This window comes from Triticum urartu, chromosome 2 (genome assembly GCF_003073215.2).
Source record: "Triticum urartu cultivar G1812 chromosome 2, Tu2.1, whole genome shotgun sequence".
Classification (NCBI taxonomy): domain Eukaryota; kingdom Viridiplantae; phylum Streptophyta; class Magnoliopsida; order Poales; family Poaceae; genus Triticum; species Triticum urartu.
In genome coordinates, this window is record NC_053023.1 from 212,560,376 (window position 1) to 212,581,131 (window position 20,756).

Consider the following 20,756-nt stretch of genomic DNA (forward strand, 5'->3'; position numbering starts at 1 on the left):
AGACACAAAGTAGAAGGCCTTCCCCCGTGTTCGGATGGGACTCTCCTTTGTGTGGATGGCAAGATTTGCGTCCGGATGTATAGATTCCTTCTTCTGTAATCTGACTCTATACAACCCTAGGCCCCTTTGGTGTCTATATAAACCGGGGGGTTTATTCCATAGAGGTAATCAGAATACACATAGGCTAAACTGCTAGGGTTTAGCCATTACGATCTTAAGGTAGATCAACTCTTGTGATCCCTATACAAATCAAAGTCAATCAAGCAGGAAGTAGAGTTTTACCTCCCTTAAGAGGGCCCGAACCTGGGTAAACATCGTGTCCCCTTTGTCTCCTGTTACCTTCAGTCCTCAGACGCACAGTTCGGGACCCCCTACCCGAGATCGGCCGGTTTTGACACCGATAGTGGTACATGCAAATTTACTTATGACGGCAGGGTAATACCACATATAGGTAGGTATGGTGGACTCATCTGCAATAACTTGGGTTCAATTGGGTGTACAAGAAGAGTCCCCACTTAATACAGGCGATGGCTAGAAAATATGTTGAGAAGCGGCCAGCTAGAGAGCAACAACGGTGATGAACATGCATTTTGCATAAGTAACGTTGGACACTAGCATGAGTAGGATATAAACACCATGAACATAAATATCATAGAGGCTATGTTGGTTTTGATTCAACTACATGCATGAACATGTGCCAAGTCAAGGCACTCGAACATTCAGAGGAGGATACCATATCATCATACTACATCACAATAATTTAACGCAATGTTGACATCCAAGATAAATCATTATCCACTCCTAGCGACTTATGCATGGCATGAGAAACTATAATCTCTAAGGGTCATTGCAAACATGTTTAACCATAATGGGCTGAATCATGGATACTAGGTGATACGTATCCAACGTATCTATAATTTTTAATTGTTCCATGCCATTATATTATCTATTTTGGATGTTAATGGGCTTATTTGTACACTTTTATATTATTTTTGGGACTAACCTATTAACCAGAGGCCCTGCCCAAATTGCTGCTTTTTGCCTATTTTAGTGTTTCACCGAAAAGGAATATCAAACGGAGTCCAAACGGAATGAAACATTCGGGAGCGTTATTTTTGGAACAAACATGATCCAGGAGATTGGAGTGGACGTCAAGAAACAATCGAGGAGGCCACGAGGCAGGGGGTGCGCCCACCCCCCTGGACGCGCCCTCCACCCTTGTGGGCCCCCTCGTTGCTCCACCGACCTACTTCTTCCTCCTATATATATATCCATATACCCCACAAACATCCAGGAGCACCACGAAACCCTATTTCCACCGCCGCAACCTTCTGTACCCAAGAGATCCCATCTTGGGGCCTTTTCCGGAGCTCCACCGGAGGGGGCATTGATCACGAAGGGCCTCTACATCATCTCCATGGCCTCTCTGATGATGTGCGAGTAGTTTACTTCAGACCTTCGGGTCCATAGCTAGTAGCTAGATGGCTTCTTCTCTCTCTTTGGATCTCAATACAAAGTTCTCCTCGATTCTCTTGTAGATCTATTCAATGTAATATTCTTTTGCGGTGTGTTTGTCGAGATCCGATGAATTGTGGGCTTATGGTCAAGTTTATCTATGAACAATACTTGAATCTTCTCTGAACTATTTTATGTATGATTGGTTTATCTTTGCAAGTCTCTTGGAATTATTAGTTTGGTTTGGCCTACTAGATTGATCTTTCTTGCAATGGGAGAAGTGCTTAGCTTTGGGTTCAATCTTGCGGTGCTCGATCCCAGTTACAGAAAGGGAAACGACACGTATTGTATTGTTGCCATCGATGATAAAAAGATGGGGTTTACATCATATTGCATGAGTTTATCCCTCTACATCATGTCATCTTTCTTAAGGCGTTACTCTGTTCTTATGAACTTAATACTCTAGATGCATGCTGGATAGCTGTCGATGTGTGGAGTAATAGTAGTAGATGCAGAATCGTTTCGGTCTACTTGTCACGGACGTGATGCCTATATACATGATCATACCTAGATATTCTCATAATTATTCGCTTTTCTATCAATTGCTCGACAGTAATTTGTTCACCCACCGTAATACTTATGCTATCTTGAGAGAAGCCACTTGTCGTGTTATTGTCATGGTAGATGTCCTAGTGAAAGGACTTAGTCGTGGAGCCATCGCAACTAGGAAGCGTGAAGGGGTTAATCGGGACAAAGGACACGAGAGGTTTATACTGGTTCGGCCCCTTGCGGCGAAGGTAAAGCCTAGTCCAGTTGATGTCGTATTGCTAGAATCCGATGACCAAGGAGTGAAATACGCTAGCTTGGGTCTCGATCTGTTGTTTCTTTTCCTAAGCCGCCACCGGGTCGTCCCCATGTATACACGGGTTGACGCCCTGCGGCATACAGAGTCCCGGCCGGTTCATACAACGTGTCCGGCTCGGTGACATCTTTTACATGCCTTACTTTACAAGTCTTATTCATACATGGCGGTTTTTACTTACGGGCCTTAAGCCGCCTCTGGGCTTGGGCCTACTACAAGCCTTATCGTAAACCGTCACCTTGTATACTCTTCGGGCTTTCTTTAAGTAACCCGCCATTGTGATTGACCCGGCCCCTCCTGGGCGGGTCATACATGGTAGTCATATCCCCAACATAGGCCCTAGGTTGATTTGAACTTTGTTCTTGTCAATCTCCAACAATTAGAAAAAATCCATCTATTACTGCTGCGAAAGCCTTGTATGCTGCCATGACGTCATCTCCGGATTTTTCGGAAACCCGCCACCATGTCATCTTTAACGGATCTTTTTATTTAATGGCTTTCCGAAAATCGAGGCACCTGGGTAGCTGGATAACCATGTTTTGGCCTCGTTTTTCATGCTCACTTATCAGTCCCTCCTTATAAATAGCCACGACCGGTCTTCTTCTCATTCTCTCCCTTTTCCATCGTCTTCTTCCTCTCGCAACTTTCGACGCTCGAACTCCACCGCCGCCGCAGCGCTCACCATCGTCCTCAACCTTGGTTGTTGCGTCAACCTGAGTTTGTCCAGAGAAAAGAGCGGCGATCCTCCGCAGTAGATCTACGTCTGTAAGTCCTTGCTTTCCCATACCTTAGATCTGCATTAGGGTTTGCGAGTTCCTTCTGTGTTCTTCGTTGTTCATCGTGGATTCTTTGTATTTTCTCCACCGCATCCTCCTTTGATCTAAAAGAAGTATGGAACTCATGCGGTAGTTGTTTTGCATCCATTCCAGATGCTAGCAGATCCCTTCTTCTTGTACAAAGGCCTCCTTAGAACTGATGAACTCCTCTGTGCTGGATTTTTAGGTCTAGATTTATTTTTCTTTTTTGAACCATCTTGATCTAAAATAGTAGCAACAACTTGTGAAGCTTGTTTATCTCGGTACTTAGCCAATTCTGTCTCAGGCATCCTTCGAATATCTTTAGCCATGGCGGCTTATCATGCCGGCTCATTTTTCCTTCATATATCATTAGCCCTTACTTAAGCCACCATTACTCATCTATACTATCATCATTAACCTGTAATTCCACCAATTAATTTGAACCGGCAAATTACTTTCTTTTTAGCTTGTCCTTTTTCATTATGCCGTCGAAGACGCTAACAGTCTACAACTGGGTCCCTTCCACCGTCACTGATGATACTTTGAAGGATTTTGTCACCATCGGATATTTACCATAGAAGAACATTATGTCCTATCATGCTCCTAACCCGGCCGAAGAATGACCTCAGCCCAAAGACGGTGAAGTCATCATCTTTACTGATCATATGAACCGGGGTTTTTCACCACCCGGCTCAAAATTCTTCAGGGATGTTCTACATTTTTTCAAGTTTCATCCACAAGATCTTGGATCCAACTCCATATCCAATATCTGCAATCTTCATGTTCTCTGTGAGGTTTATCTTCAAGAAGAACCTACCGTTGAACTCTTCAGAGAGTATTTCTATCTGAACTGCCAGAATGAATGTACCAACGGCCTTAGCTTGGAACTTGGTGGAATTTTGATTCAGCGCCTACAGGGTGCTGTTTTTCCCTTAGTAGTCTTACCAAGCCATCCCAAGGATTGGAATCAAACTTGGTTTTATTACAAAGACACGTCGCCAGCTGATGAAACACCAATGTCGGGTTATCGCGCGGAGCGTCTTGACTCTAAGTTTGTGCTCCCTGGCAAGCTTACTACCGCTGAACGTAAGAAGCTCATCCCATCCATAAAAAGGATTCAATCCTTGTTGGGAAACGGCCTAACTGGAGTTGACTTGATCCGTTGTTGGATCGCATGGCGGGTCATTCCTCTGAGTCGGCGCTCTTCCTTGATGTATTACTATGCCGGAGGACCAGATGACCCTCTGCGTCATAGCTCTATACAACTGACTGAAGAAGCCATTGTTGAAATGTCAACCACCCTCGTAAACAGTAAATACGAGGACTGCAGTAAAGGTGGATTGAATCCTTTCTGCAAACTTAACCCAACACCAGAGGTAAATCCCCTTGACCCCCTTTTTCCTTCAGTAGTTAAGTACTTGCATGACTTTTAACCTGTTATTGGCCTACAGGCCAAATCTGACTTTTGGAAGGCCAAATATGATCATGAAGCTGCCAAGAAGGCTAGAGCCGCCGCCATAGCCGCCAAGAAGACAACCCGAAAATCCAAGAAGAAAAGAACTGCTTCTGATATGTTCAAGATGGATGATGTCTCTGAGTCGGAGGTAGCCCTTGTCTCTCTTGGCCTGTTTTTTAACAACCTTATTAACACTGACTATTGCCAAGACGACACGGGGGCCAGCCATGCAGTAGAAGAAGAGGTAACTATTTCCTCTGACTCAGAACCTTTGCCAAGACAGAAACCTCGACTGGTAACCCGGAAAGTAAGGTTTTCACACCCTTTGGCTTATTTGGACCCTCATTTTCTTTTGAAAACGCAGCAACATGAGAGCCGCCGTCAGGCCCGGACCAATGACGATAATGAACTGCCCTCCAGCTTACCAAAAACTCCTCGAAAACGCCAGAATGAGGTTTCTTTCACCTTTGACCTTTGCTTTTGTCAATGAATCTACTTCCTTGCTCTTTTAAATTGTGACTTCACTTTTGCAGGAGGTCTCTCGTTCTTTTGGTGATTCCTCTCAAACTCAATTTCTGGCTTTCAAGACTGTCCCTGGGTAAAGAACATTATCTTTCTTCTGCATCTTTAAGTCTGTATCATTATACTGACTCATAAAATTCTTCTTAGCGGTCAAGCAAAGCCCAAGAAGGCCAGGGTGGCTAAGCCGGCGGAAGACCCGAAAGACCCTGCTCCTGAACCGGCAATACCAACTCGAGCTCGTGAACAATCTGAAGCACCATAAGACCCTGCAGTCAATGTTCAAATAGATCCTCCTGAACCGTCTATTGATGAAACTACTCTCAATCCGTCTACTATTGAACCGTCGAGCTCAGCTAACCCGCCGGCGACTTACGACGGTGATGTTTTAATTACTGGAAGTAGATTTGTTGAACTGGGCAATCCAACTGTATTGGCCAGGCATTCTGCCAAGCAAGAGGTTTTGGAAAGGCAGAAAGTGCAGTTTGATGTCTCTCACTATGCTCACCTGAGCATTAGTGACGTGCTATCTGGATACCTCAGTCATGTGCACTCCAGCCATGACTCTGAAATTGAGATGGTCAAGAAGCTGCAAATGAAATATGAGGTATGTTCTCCGGCTTTCATTAGTTTACATATGCTCTACCAGTCCCCAAGTCTCCGGATTATGATGAACCTGAATGATCTGTAGACTTGTGATATAGGTTTATGCTTTGTCTTAGATTTTCCCTAAGTCCAATGGATCAGCATAAATTCGCACCTGTAGTCCCCAAGGACCGGCTTAATTCCTCATGAATGAGCCAGTACTTAACTTAACTTCATAGCTGTCTTGAATTAGTCCAAACTAATATTGTTATCGGTCTCAAGAGGAAAAAGTTTTCTGAATATCATGCATTAGCCCCCAAGTGCCAAGCGTTGTTACCTATAAAATGCTTGGTACTTTAAAAGAGTTATTTCTGCCTTTTAAGAATTGCTTTGACAGACATTAGCCCCCAAGTGCCAAGTAGTGTTGCTTTGCAAAGTGCTTGGGACTTTTAATCACTATGACCATTATGGGAATAAACTTGTGACACACATGTGCATGTCTCTTGAACGCCATAACTGAATTGGGTTCTCAACTGACTGATGCAAAGACCCGGTTGGCGGCTCAAGAGACTAAGATAAAAAATGCTGACTCCAAATTCCAGTTGAGCCTATCTGAAGCAGAAAAACTGAAGTCCAGCTTTGACACAGAGAAAAAATCTTGGGCCGATGAAAAAACCTTTCTGATACAGTGCGCTGAGACAGCCGAGGCGGCTCTCAAGGAGGTTTCCATGGAGCTCACCAGCTTAAAGAACCGGGTGTCTCAGATGGTCTCTGGAATCTTTGGTGAGTCATTGTATTATTTACTTAAACTCTATTTTTGCCACAAATATAAGCCGCCTGCTTAACCTTTTAAAATACTTATAGGTCCATGGAGCAGCAATCTGAGCCAAAACAGCTTGACAAAACTCAAGGCGGTTTACACCCTAGTGGAGCAACTGTACACTGGAGCTCAATGGGCGCTTGCCATTATCTCCCCAGCCAACGAAGGACCAAACCTCTTGAGTGATGTTTTCAAGAAGTTATCTATCTTACCCGCCAGATTCCAAGAGGTCAAGTGGTCTTCTGCAAGAGCCAGAGCCCTAACTTCTCTAAGCCGCTCCAAAGCCTGGGTGCCGGAACTAGACCTGGCGGACGTAGCCAAGGGTTATCCCCCCTTTAAGGAAGACGGGACTCCATTTGATCAAGATGATTTTGTTGCTTGTGTGAGGGAGTTCGTCCTTAGGCTACCATTCTTTGTGACGAAACCAACATTGATAAGTATCAGTCAGGTTTTGACGTTGATAATAAAAAGATGGCGACTCCTTCGTATAAAGTGACAGATCTCATCCCGCCGGTTTGCCAACACACCTTTGCCCCAGAAATTGACCCGGCTGGTCTAATTGATGATGAAGCTGAGTTTGTTGCTCTTCATGGCTTTGATTGGTCCAAGCCTAGCTTTCAACCAGTGGAGGGAGATGAACCGGCGAGGGAGGAATCATAACCGTCCAAATAATCCGGCCAAGACTTAACGAACCGGCCTTAGCTTAACATCTGCTTAAGAGAAAAACAGTTTTAACCTTTTGGGCTCCCAACGCCTTGTAATAGTCTAGCTTGAAACTGCATGTTCTGCCTATGCCATCATGCATATCATACTGCGTACGACTATTTTTATCCATCATGTCAATATATGCTTTATATCCTTTATCATACCTGTAGCGTTTAAACCTGTTCCTGTATGTAAAAGATGAGAAACTGTCCTGGCAGTTTGTCGCTAGACGGGTCAAAACATCCAATACATAACTATGAAATTACCATAATGGAATCATCAGGGCTAGATGTAAAGATAAATAAGGCTGTAAAGCCTTTGATTAAAGAAAAACACACATAAGTCTGTTTATGAATGACAATGTCATACCTGTGTTCCTTGATTCTGGACTGCCGGTTTATGTGACCTGGACAGTAAGGGTGACAACCCAATCTTTTTAGAAGTCAATACTTCCATATGCCTGATGACTATTATACCTTGGCAACTCATTGTCAAATATCCGAGCCGGTTTAAATTGAAACCATACTTACAGTTAGATTCGAGACAACAAAAAACCAGTAAAAAAGAGTATCTTTCAAACAATGTAAGTCAAGCATTAAGAAAAATTTGGAGGCTTCTGATTCGAATACGATCAGTAAACCAGACCAAAGGGGTTAAGCTAGGATTCGAATACGATCATGTAGCCCCCAGTGGCTTTGGCGTTACGCCGATCAAGAGGGTACTGACACCTATGTTCTCTTTGGTTCGAATACGACCTATGTTTGAATAGGAAGCCCCCAAATGACCTTGAGAGGTTTTTAATGACCCTGATTCGAATATGATCCAAGTCGGACCCAAAAGGGGTTAAGCTATGATTCGGATACGATGAAGAAGCCCCCTAGTGAGCTTGGCTCTAGCCGATCAAGAGGGTTATGACAGCTATGTTCTCTTTGGTTCGAATACGACCTATGTTTGAACAGGAGGCGCCCTGGTGACCATGAGGTTTTAACGGCTAGATTCGAATACGATCAGCCTCCAATTGGTCGTCTTATACTTAAGAACAAAGATATGTGATCATTAAAGAAAAAAGAACAGAGGTCCTGCTTTATTACATATCATAATATATACAACGTCAAAGTATGTACATTATGAGAGCCGGTGGCTCAACTATAGTAAGGCCGAAGATGAGCAATATTCCATGGCTGGCGGGTATCCTCCTCCGACTTATGTGAGTCTTTGTGCTCTCGAACATCGATAAGGTAGTATGACCCGTTATTCAAGTTTTTGCTGACCATAAAGGGTCCTTCCCAAGGTGGGGGTAGCTTGTGCACATCAGACTGATCCTGGATAAGCCGGAGCACTAGGTCACCTTCTTGAAAGGTTCTTGACTTAACCCGGCGACTGTGGTAACGGCGCAGGTCTTGTTGGTAAATCGCTGAGCGGGCTGCCGCTAAGTCACGCTCTTCATCCAATAAGTCAAGCGCATCTTGACGGACTTGTTCGTTATCAGCTTCAACATAAGCCGCCACGCGGGGCAAGTCATGACGGACGTCACTGGGCAGAACTGCCTCTGCTCCATAAACCATGAAGAAAGGCGTATAACCCGTAGATTTGTTAGGGGTAGTATTGATACTCCATAGTACCGAGGGTAACTCTTCCACCCAACAATCTGGCATCTGTTGTAAATGAACCATAAGCCGGGGCCTAAGACCTTTTAAGATTTCCTGATTTGCTCTCTCAGCTTGACCATTAGATTGGGGGTGATCCACAGACGAAACATCAAGCCGGATATGCTCACTTTGAAAAAATTCCTCCATAGCACCTTTGGACAGATTGGTACCATTGTCAGTTATAATGCTGTGTGGAAAGCCAAAACAAAAGATCACCTTTTTCATGAACTGAACTGATGTGGCTGCATCACACTTACTAACCGGCTCTGCCTCAACCCACTTTGTGAATTTGTCAACGGCCACCAAAAGATGTGTCTTTTTTTCTTTGGATATTTTGAAAGGTCCAAGCATATCGAGCCCCCAAACTGCAAACGGCCAAGTGATTGGAATCATCCGCAATTCTTGAGCCGGCACGTGCACTCGTCGTGCAAAATTTTGACACCCATCGCACCTACTGACCAGATGCTCCGCATCGGCGTGAGCCGTTAGCCAGTAAAAACCATGACGGAAAGCTTTGACCACAAGAGACTTCGAGCCGGCATGATGGCCACAATCTCCTTCATGGATCTCACGAAGAATTTCTTGACCTTCTTCAGGAGAGACACAACGTTGAAACGCACCGGTGACACTGCGATGATACAACTCACCATTGGAAATTGTCATTGACTTAGACCGCCGTGTTATCTGTCTAGCAAAGGTCTCATCCTTTGGCAACTCACCCCGGGTCATATAAGCTAAATATGGTACTGTCCAATCTGGAATGACATGAAGAGTCGTCACCAATTGTGCCTCCGGGTCTGGAATAGCCAAGTCTTCCTCTGTAGGCACCTTGACAGAAGGGTTATGCAGAACATCTAAAAAAGTGTTAGGCGGCACCGGCTTACATTGAGATCTCAACCAGCTTAAAGCATCGGCCGCTTTGTTCTTTCTGCGGTCGATGTGCTCCACTTTATAACCCTGGAAGTGTCCAACAACAGTGTCAACCTCACGACGATAAGCCACCATGAGAGTATCCTTGGAATCCCACTTGCTTGATACTTGCTGAGCCACCAAATCTGAGTCGCCAAGGCACCATACCCGGCTTAAACTCATTTCTTTAGCCATTCGAGGACCATGGAGTAAGGCCTCATACTCAGCTGCGTTGTTAGTACAAGGAAACATCAACCGCAACACATAACAAAACTTGTCACCTCGAGGAGAAGTTAAAACAACTCCAACCCCCGAGCTTTCCAATTGTCTGGACCCATCAAAATGAATCGTCCAATATGTGTTGTCTAGCTTCTGTTCAGGTATCTGCAACTCCGTCCAATCGTTAATGAAGTCCACCAGTGCTTGAGATTTGATGGCAGTACGTGGCACATACTTTAAACCATGAGACCCAAGTTCAATGGCCCATTTGGCGACTCTTCCTGTGGCTTCTCTATTTTGAATAATATCTCCTAAAGGAGCAGAGCTAACCACAGTGATGGGATGACCCTGAAAGTAATGCTTAAGCTTCCGGCTTTCCATGAACACCCCATAAACAAGCTTCCGCCAATGTGGATATCTTTGCTTGGACTCAATGAGTACCTCACTTACGTAATAAACCGGCCGTTGAACCGAATGTTCCTTGCCAGCCTCCTTGCGCTCTACAATAATGGCCACACTGACATCACGTGTGTTAGCAGCCACATATAACAACGGTTGCTCCTTCTCAATGGGAGCAGCAAGAACCGATGGCTCGGCAAGCTGTCTTTTCAGATCTTCAAAGGTAGAGTTAGCAGCATCACTCCAGACAAAATTATCCGTCTTCTTCATCATTTGATACAACGACATAGCCTTCTCACCTAACCGACTTATGAACTGGCTTAAAGCTGCGACATGACCCGCCAGCCGCTGAACGTCATTGATGCGAGCTGGCTTAGCCAAAGACGTAATCGCCTTAATTTTCTCTGGGTTAGCCTCAATGCCTCTGTTAGACACCAAAAAAAACCAAAAGCTTGCCAGCTGGGACTCCAAAAACGCACTTGGCCGGGTTAAGCATCATCTTGTAGACCCGGAGGTTATCAAAGGTTTCCTTCAGATCATCTACTAGAGTTTCCTTCTCTCTGGATTTCACCACTATGTCATCCACATAAGCATGAACATTACGCCCAATCTGATTATGAAGAAAGTTCTGCACACACCATTGATAATTCGCCTGGGCACTCTTAAGCCCAAAAGGCATAGATACATAGCAGAAGGCTCCAAACGGGATATTGAAAGTCGTCTTCTCTTGGTCCTTCACTACCATCTTGATCTGATGATAGCCAGAATAAAAATCCAGAATACTCAAACGCTCACAACCCACCGTAGCATCAATGATTTGATCAATACAAGGGAGAGAAAAAGGATCAGCCGGACAAGCCTTGTTTAAATATGTGTAATCCACACACATACGCCAAGTGCCTTTCTTTTTTAGCACAAGCACCGGGTTAGCCAACTCCTCTGGGTGAAAAACTTCAACAATAAACCCGGCCGCCAAGAGCCGGGCCACCTCTTCTCCAATAGCCTTGAGCCTTTCCTCGTTGAACCGCCGAAGAAACTGCCTGACCGGCTTAAACTTTGGATCAATATTGAGAGTGTGCTCAGTGAGTTCTCTCGGTACACCCGGCATGTCAGAAGGCTTCCATGCAAAGATGTCACGGTTCTCATAGATGAACTTGATGAGCGCGCTTTTCTATTTGGGATCCAAGTTAGTACTGATACTGAATTGTTTGGATGAGTTGCCAGGCACAAAATCAATCATCTTGCTATCGTCAGCTGACTTAAACTTCAACATCAACTCATGCTCCTTAGTTGGCTTTTTCAAAGACGTCATGTCCGCCGGGTCAACATTATCCTTGTAAAACTTCAACTCCTCTGTCGCACAAACAGATTCGGCGTAATCGGCATCACCTTCTTTACATTCCAAAGCTATCTTCCTAGTTCCATGCACTGTGATAGTGCCCTTATAACCCGGCATCTTGAGATGCAGATAAACATAACACGGTTGTGCCATGAATTTTGCACAAGCCAGTCGTCCAAACAGGGTGTGATATGGGCTTTTGATTTTGACCACTTCAAAAGTTAACTTCTCCGCCCTATAATCATGCTCATCTCCAAAGGCCACTTCCAGCTCAATCTTACCAACTAGATATGCCGACTTACCAGGCACTACTCCATGGAAAACGGTGTTGGATGTCTTATGACTTTTGTCAGTCAACCCCATGTGATGGAACGTCTCATAATAGAGGATGTTGATGCTACTGCCTCCGTCCATGAGTACTTTAGTGAATTTATATCCACCAACCTGAGGGGCCACCACCAAGGCCAGGTGACCCGGATTATCAACCCGGGGAGGGTGATATTCCATCTCAAATAACGTGGAACCGCCGGCTCAACAGCATTCACAGCTCTCTTATGAAGTTTCTGGTCCCTTTTGCATAAACTGGTGGTGAATACGTGATACTGCCCACTGCTCAGCTGCTTTGGGTTACTCTGATACCTGGATTGCTGCTGCTGACTACCTTGGCCAGATAGCTGATTATAGCCGCCTTGATTGCCTTAAGGGCCCTGGCTATGAAAGCCGCCACCGCCTGAGCCGCCACCCGGGCCATGAAAGCCGCCACCGCCTGAGCCGCTGCCAGGTCCATGATTACTGTCGAACATGTTAGAATTCTTGAAAGCTGTCGGGTGGTAGGTGCGACATATGCCAACGGGTGGCTTATCATTGTGGGAGCCAGTAAGACATCGCCGGTGCCTGGAAACGGGATAAGGCGAAGACATGCACGCCGGCGGATCTTACCCAGCTTCGGGGCTCTCCGTGGAGATAACACCCCTACTGCTTCTCTGCGGCGTCTCCGCATGTTCACTAGGTGAATCAAGTAGCTAGACAACGCTCCTTGAGCTGTTTGGTGGGAGGAGGAAGAAGGGCACGGTTAGCCTGCTTCCTCTCCTTGTGTGGTGTCTAGGACTAGCAGGGGGTTGAACCCTTTGCATGGGTGCTCCGGGGGGTTTATATAGGCCTACCCCCCGGGGGTACAATGGTAATCCGGCTGGGCACGGGGCCCAGCCGTCTGTGACTGCGCTCGCCGGCTTCTGCGCCGGCTGCTGGGGCCCGCCGACTGGTGGGTCCCGCCGGCTGCCGGCCCTTTGGTCGACAGCCAAGCCCCACTGTCTAGGGCCTGGTCGGCGGCTGGTTACTGTGGCTCCATCTTGTTGACGTGAGCTTCATCGTGGTAAGCGCGGCTACAGTGCCGCCGCCTGTCAGGCGATCGCTGTAGCCCCACCGCGTCTTGTCTCCTTAATGGGGCATCTTCTTCGAGGGAGGCGGCAAGCCGGCTGCGGGGAGCCGGCTCCGTCTTGGGCCGACTGGTTGGAGACGTGGCCGCCTTCGGGCGTCTCTCTGCTCGAAGGGACCCGCCGTCGGTGGGCCACGCTGGCGGCCCGTCGTGGGTGATGCTAGAGTCAACATGGCAACAGTGCCGCGCCGGACGGGTTACACCTACCCGTACGGCGCACTGTGCCAGGCGTGCTCTGGGATTCGGGGGTAGCAGGATTTACTGTAGCCACGCCCCGTCGCACCGCCGTTAGGTGGGTGCGAACTTTGTGGGTACGGTTTTGACCGCTTTATGTGAGTCGGCTTCTTGGAGTCGGCCTTCTCATGGCCGGCTTCTTGGAGTCGGCCTTCTCGTGAGGGCTAAAGTCGGACCGCCTTCCGAAAGCCGGCCTGGATGGCAGCCAACAAGGGGAAGGCGGCCCCATGCCTTGGATTCTTGAGAGCCGGGCAGGCTCGCAACTTTTTCAGAAGGGCCAGGTGAAGCCGGCTAGGCTACCCATGGCTATTTACTCCGACAGTAGTCCCCGAAGCTGATCGAGCTCCGAGGCGAGCAGGGGGACGAGAAGCTTGGTCAGCTTCACATCCTGAAGAGCCGGCTTAGCAGGCGAATGCCGACTTCAGAGAGCCCCGCGTCCTGTAGGCGGGAGGAGGGGGGGACCTGCGCGCTGACTACGGGCCTTCCCGCGGCCACGTGGCAGCGAGATCCTGCGTGCGCACGCGCGCGACAGGACGCCGCCGCAGGCCCGGGCCCGCCACTCGTGAGCCTTGGTCCGGGCGCGGATCTTCCGTGGCCCACAGGGGCCGCTCGCCTTCCCGAGGCATTTTCGTTTCGCCGTTAAGGCTCAGTAATCATGGGACATGGGGAGTGGGCACGATCGATCCCCACGCTTCCCCACGCCGCGCCTCCTCGGCTCCGCCACGTGATGCTATAAGTAGGGGGAGGAGGGAGAGCGACAGAGGTTCGCACGCTCTCTCCCGCTCCGCCCCTCCTAACCCTCGTTTCTTCCTCTCGCTGCCGTCGCAGCTTCCCGTCTCAGCGCCGCGGCGTCTCTACACCGCCTCGCTCCCATGGCGTTGTCAAGTTCGTGGGACGGCTCCAACGTCCATGACGACCATGTGGAGTTCCTCCGCCAGACTCGGCGCCTGCCCGGCGCCGACCTCGTACAGGTCCGCGTGGCACCGGAGAAGGAGATCTCGCCAGCACCGGAGAAGGGTGAGCAGGTCGTCTTCCGTTTGCACTGCCTGCGCAGCTTCGGCCTTCCGGCGAGCGGATTTCTGCGCTCGTTCTTGGAATTCTACAACCTCCAGCCGCATCACCTCACGCCCAATGCGATGATGCTGTTGTCGGCCTTTGTCTCCCTCTGCGAAGGCTTCTTGGGGCTGCTCCCCACGCTGGAGCTCTAGGGAGAGTTCTTCCAGAGCAAGCTCGGCACAGTCGTCGCCGGTGTGCCCGCCCCCTGCGGGGCCTTCATCGCCATGAGGAGGGCGAGCGAGAACAACCCATTCCCGCCTATCCCCCTGATCCAGTCGGTGAAGGTATGGCAGAGATCGTATTTCTACGTGAAGAACGTCGCCGAGCAAGGAGACTACATCAACCTGCCGGCTTACGTAACCGGCCCGCCGGCTGGGAGGCAGCCCTCGTGGAGCTTCCGGTCCTGGTCACTGTCTCTGGCCGGGAACGCCGCCATCTCCCGGCTTCGGGTGATGATTCAGTCGGAAGGCCTGCGTGGGGCCGACTTGGTGGCCGCCTTCGTGGAGCGCCGGATCCTTCCTCTCCAAAGCCGGCCCCATATGATGTGTCAGATGAGCGGCCGCTTCGACCCAAGCCGGCTGAGCACATGGGAAATGCCCCACGCGGAGGTGGCGCTCATGGTTAACTACATCGCCAACTGCAAGCTCGCCGGGGACTGGCAATACGGCAAGGTGCCGTATTCTCGCGCCAATCCTCCGCCCGTGGTAAGCTTCTCTCTCCATCTTCTCTTTGTCATCAGCCGGCTTCATGACGGCCGGCTTCTGACCAGTCGGTTCTTTTGAGCAGAACCCTCTTCTTGCGCCGCCGGCCGGGGCGGCGGGGATTGAACGCCAGTATGCCCCCGACCGCACGGTGGACGATGTTGATGACCCGGACTTGGGGGCGGCCGCCATGGAAGACGCCATGGTGGGGGACAGTGCCGAGCCCGGAGGCTCAAGGTTCACCGCGAGCTTCGAGGACTGGCCGGACGAATTCGAAGCCGAAGTTGCCCCGCGTCGCCAGCCGGCGGCCGACCATCAGGGCGCGGGCACGTCCATCGCGCCGGCGGCCGGCGGCGGCGCACAGAAGCGCCGGGCTACTTCAGGCCTCTTTGGCAGTCGGCCGAAGAAGTCCAAGCCCTCCACCGCGGCGACAAAACGAGACGAGGCGGCCGCGAAGGCAGCCCGCTTCCGCAAGGTGGTGAAGCAGCCTCAGGCGGTTTCAGCGTAAGTCGCCGATTGCCTGGTCGCATGCCCTTCACCATTCTCTTTCTCTTCGAATATTCTTCTTAACTTTCTCGCTTGCTGGACAGGGCGCCGCTTTCCCTTGAGCGGGGTCCGGGCGGCTCCGTCGTGGGGCCGGCCGGAGGGTCTTCCAGCTCCCGCCGCGTGGACCCCCACGCTGATCTCAGGGAGGCCACAGAGCAGAACGCTCGCGAAGCGCGGGAGGAGCGCGAGGCGGCGGAGAAGGCGGCCGCCCAGGCAGCGAGGGAGCAGGCCGACGCGGCTGCCAAGGGCCAGACGGAGGCGGCTACCGCGGAGACGGAGGCGGAAAGCTCGCGTAACCAGCCTCCGCTGCTCGCCATTCCTCTCCGAGCCGTAGCCCCCGACGCCCCATTGCCCTTGGCGGAGGAGATCGTCCAAGACCCGCCGCTGACGGAGAGGGGGGAGGACCCCGTGACCTTCGCGAGGAGAGCGCCACTAGCAGCGCCAACCAGGGCGGGCCAATGCGGCCAATCGTCAGCGGCGCCAGAGGGGCCGACCGGAGGTGAGCCGGAGAATAGAGCCGCCTCGAGGTGCAGCCAGCGACGGGTCGGCGCGCAGGGGGAGGCGCCGCTCCGCCGGAGTTGCGCCGAATCGCGGGCGCAGGCCGGTCGGCAGAAGATCTGGAGGCGGCCAGCACTGCCACGTCCGAGTGGACTCCCAGCGGGGGAACTGGCGAGCTGAATGTGGCGGCTCAAGGGGTCCGGAGCCGGCTGCAAGCTCAAGCCGCCCTGCTGCAACAGTTCACCCAGGAGTTCTTGTCAACGCGAGCCACTATCCGGGTGAGTCCTTCGTTCTTGGCTGCTTTGCTTTCTTAATTTCTTTCATGGGGGCACGTCAGCGCACCCACTGGGTGTAGTCCCCGAGATTCGGGCCGACTGCTGCGTTGTCGGGTCGGATCTTTCTCTACGGCTACCTTACTTTGCTCTTTTCTGAACCTTCAGGAATATCACAACCTTCGTGCTGCCGCCTTCAACTCCCAGGCTCGGGAGCTGAGCCGGAGGACCGACGACCTGGCCGACGGCCGAAGTAAGCACTCAATCTTGTCTGTCTCCTGTGGGGGCGCGTCAGCACACCCACTGGGTGTAGTCCCCGAGATTCGGGCCGACTGCTGCGCAGTCGGGTCGGATCTTTCTTGACAACTCTTTCTTTATTGTTTTTCTTTTTCTTTATCTTCAGGGGCCAACGCCGACTTGAGGAAGGAGCTCGGCGAAGCGAAGGCCGCCCTTCATACCAAGGGGGCCGAGTGCGCCTTGGTCCAGGAACGGGATCGCCTAGCCAAGAAGCTGGCCGACCAAGAGGAGAGCCACAAAGCGGCCCTGTAGGCAGCGCAGGAAAGCGAAGCCGCCTTGAAGGCGGAGTATGAGACCGAGGCGGCGAGCTGGTCTGAGACCCGGCGAGCCCTGGACGAAGGCTTCGGCTGGATCGAGGATTTGATCGATGGTAAGCCACCTTCCTCGGCCCTCCCTTGCCCCTTGCCGCCTGGGTTTTTTGACTTATCTTGAGCTGCTGCTCGTTTTTTTTTGTTGCAGACTACTTCCCCGGCTACTCCTCCTTCGCTGCCCAAAGCATTGAGGCCCATCGCGAGGCGCGTCGTCAGGCGAGGGCTAGCATCGCGCCGGATGCGAACCGGACACTTAAGGAGCAGCTCCTGGCTGTCCAGGCGCGGTTGCAGCCGGCTCATCGGATGCTTTGTCGGTTCCAACGTGCCGGGGCGCAAGTGCTGGCCGCCCTCTGGCCCGGCGAGACGATCCCCCGCACCCCAAGCCGAACCGCCGACTGGTTGGAGGTCGCAGTTGGTCGCTTTGAGGCTTGGAAGGCGTCGGCGGCCCGCCTCGGAGCCGGGCGGGCGTTGGAGTTCGTTCGGGCTTGGTACCCAGGGCTGAGCCTGGACCAGCTGCGCACTTGGCGGATGGAGGCCGACGCGGAGCTGGAAGAGGTGAGGCCGGCTATCGCCCAGCGAGCTTTGACGATCGCCGAGTGCACCGACATCAGCGTTTTCGCACCCGAAATCGATGATGACGGTGTTGCTCAGCCGGAGGAGTGGTTCGGCTGAACCCGGCGGTGGGCGAAGACTTGGGGGAGGAGATTGCCTCCAGCGACGAAGGCGAGGATGACGAAGAGGAGGACGGCGAAGACGTCGAGCCGGCTGGTGGAACAACCGGCCGACCTCAGGCGGACCGTGCCTCCAGTAATGAGGCGCGTGGAAGCGCGCCCTCTGCGGGAGGCGGCGACAAAGCCGAAGTTCGCCAGCCGGCCGCTCCTTCAGCCGGCACGACCGTCTTCGCCAACCAGTCTGGCTCGTCGGCCGCTCCGCCAGCTTGACCTGCCATCTTTATCTTTCCTGCCTTGTTGTCTTTGAACAATCGTTGTTAAGTTTTCGCAGTTCCACCCACTGGGGGTGTATCCAAACTATGTTGAATGCTGGCATCTCAGAGGTCTTTTTATGTAAATATTATCATGTGCCTGTTTGGTTTCCATTCACGTATGCTTTTTTATCCTTAGGCTTTTTCCTTTGCCGCCTTCCCTCTTTGGGGAGGCAAGTACTTGAGCTTTCTTGGATTGAAGTGAAGTGAATGGAAACCGGCCGGCCGGCTACTCTGGTAGCCAGTCGGCGGTGTGAGAAAAACCGGCTTTTGTTATATTAGTCCGTTAGTCCCTAGCCGTTTTTCGTGTGGGCGCCCGTTCCTGCCTTTAACTCTTGCTAGCCGGACAGCCGGCTCTTCGAACTGCGACTTTTAGCAAGAGAAGGCTTGGGAGCCGGCACACTACTTGTCTGACTGCGGGTAGGACTTCTAACATAACTCCAGTCGGTCAGTCCCCGAGCCGACTAGTCGAACTCGGTGCCGGACGGAATAAGTAAATGACATGACAAGGTCATAAGCATGATACTTTTCATTCATAAATAGGGGATGGCAGTCCCCGAGCCCTCCTCGGGGAGCCTATTGTCTTGTACTTAATACAAAAGTTAGCGCGGTACATACTGCATTTCAACTGTAAAATCTTCGGAGGAGGTTGGCGTTCCATGGTCGTTTCGACTCCTTGCCGGAGTCGTCTCTCTTGCGCGCCTTCGACTTCTGTGCGTCGATCAGGTAGTAGGAGTTGTTGCCTAGAGCTCTGCTGATGACGAAGGGGCCTTCCCAAGGGGCTGAGAGCTTGTGCTGGCCGGCTGTTCGCTGGATCAGCCGGAGCACAAGATCGCCCTCTTGGAAAGATCTTGGCCTGACCTTCCGGCTGTGGTAGCAACGCAAACCCTGCTGGTAGATGGCAGACCGGCTGAGGGCTAACAGCCGGCTTTCTTCCAGCAGGTCAACGCCGTCCTCTCGTGCTTCCTTGGCCTCCGCTTCCGTGTACATGGTTACTCGAGGCGAGTCGAACTCGATGTCAGTTGGGATGACTGCCTCGGCACCATACACAAGGAAGAAAGGGGTGAAGCCGGTTGACTTGTTTGGTGTAGTGCGCAGACTCCAGAGGACAGCCGGCAGCTCATCGAGCCAGCAGCTGGCTGAGCGCTCCAGAGGTACGACCAGTCGAGGCTTGATACCGGAGAGGATGAGGCCGTTGGCTCGCTCGACCTGGCCGTTTGACTGCGGGTGGGCGACGGATGCTAAGTCCAGCCGGATACCTTGGGCTGCGCAGAAACGTGCCAAGGCTCCTTTGGCAAAATTCGTGCCATTGTCGGTGATGATGTTGTGCGGCACGCCGTACCGAGTTGTTATGTTTGCGATGAATGTCACAGCAGTCGGCCCATTCAGCTTCTTCATCGGCTTTGCCTCAATCCACTTGGTGAATTTGTCTACGGCGACTAGCAAATGTGTCATGCCGCCGCGCGCCGTCTTGAATGGGCCTACCATGTCCAGTCCCCAAACGGTGAAGGGCCAAGTGAGGGGAATGGTCTTGAGTGCCGAAGCCGGCACGTGTTGCTTGGAGCTGAAGAGTTGGCATCCCTTGCAATGTTTGACTAATTCTTTGGCGTCATCCAAAGCAGTCGGCCAGAAGAAACCATGGCGGAAAGCTTTGGCGACAAGTGATCTTGAGGCTGCATGGTGGCCGCATTCTCCTTGGTGAATGTCTCTGAGGATTGCAATGCCCTTCTCTTGCTCGATGCACCGTTGGAGGATTCCAGTGACACTGCGCTTGAGTAGTTCTCTGTTGACGATTGTGTATGCTCCGGCTCGACGCTGGACTTGTCTTGCTTCTGTTTCGTCAGCCGGCAGGTCTTGGTTTACTAGGAAGTTGAGGATGGACTGAGCCCATGACGGAGCCGCGACTTCTTCTACTTCCAAAGTGGCTACTGCCACCAGGGTGGGCGGGCTGGGCTGTGAGGTGCTGGAGTCGGCCGCCGACGGCAGTGCTGGTGCAGTCCACGGGCCGGCTACCGTAGTCCCTGAGCCGGCCGCCGAAGTCCCCGAGCCGGCTGCCGAAGTCCCCGAGCCGGCTGCCGAAGTCGCCGGGCCGGCTATCGAAGTCCCCGAGCCGGCTGCCGAAGTCGCCGGGCCGGCTACGGGGGTCTTGAGGTCGGCTACTTGGTTCTTCGAGCCGGACCCGGCCGCATCGGGGTCAGGCGGCACGAAGATGGAATCGGATTCCGGAGACGGCTTGATAGACGGCTTGAGGAGGCATTGTAGAGCGACGCCGGTTGGAATTGCTTGCCGAGTGGAGCCTATTCGAGCCAGGGCATCGGCTGGCTCATTGTCGGCTCGTGGTACGTGGAGGAACTCGCATCCTTCAAAGTATCCACTGAGTTGTTGGACTAGGAAGCGGTAGCTTGCCATATTCGCGTCCTTGGCGTCCCAGTCGCCGGATGATTGCTGGACCACCAGGTCCGAGTCGCCATAACATAGGATCCGGCGAATGCCAAGTTCTTTGGCAAGCCGGAGCCCGTGTATGAGCGCCTCGTACTCGGCCACGTTGTTGGAGGCGGCAAAGTGGATCTGTAGCGTGTATATGAGCTTGTCGCCTTTGGGAGAGGTAAGGACGACGCCGGCGTGCATCTTGGACCCATGGAAGTGCATGCACCAATGGGTGGAATCGGGAGCCGGCGGCAGGTACTAGGTCTCGGCCCAGTCGACGAGG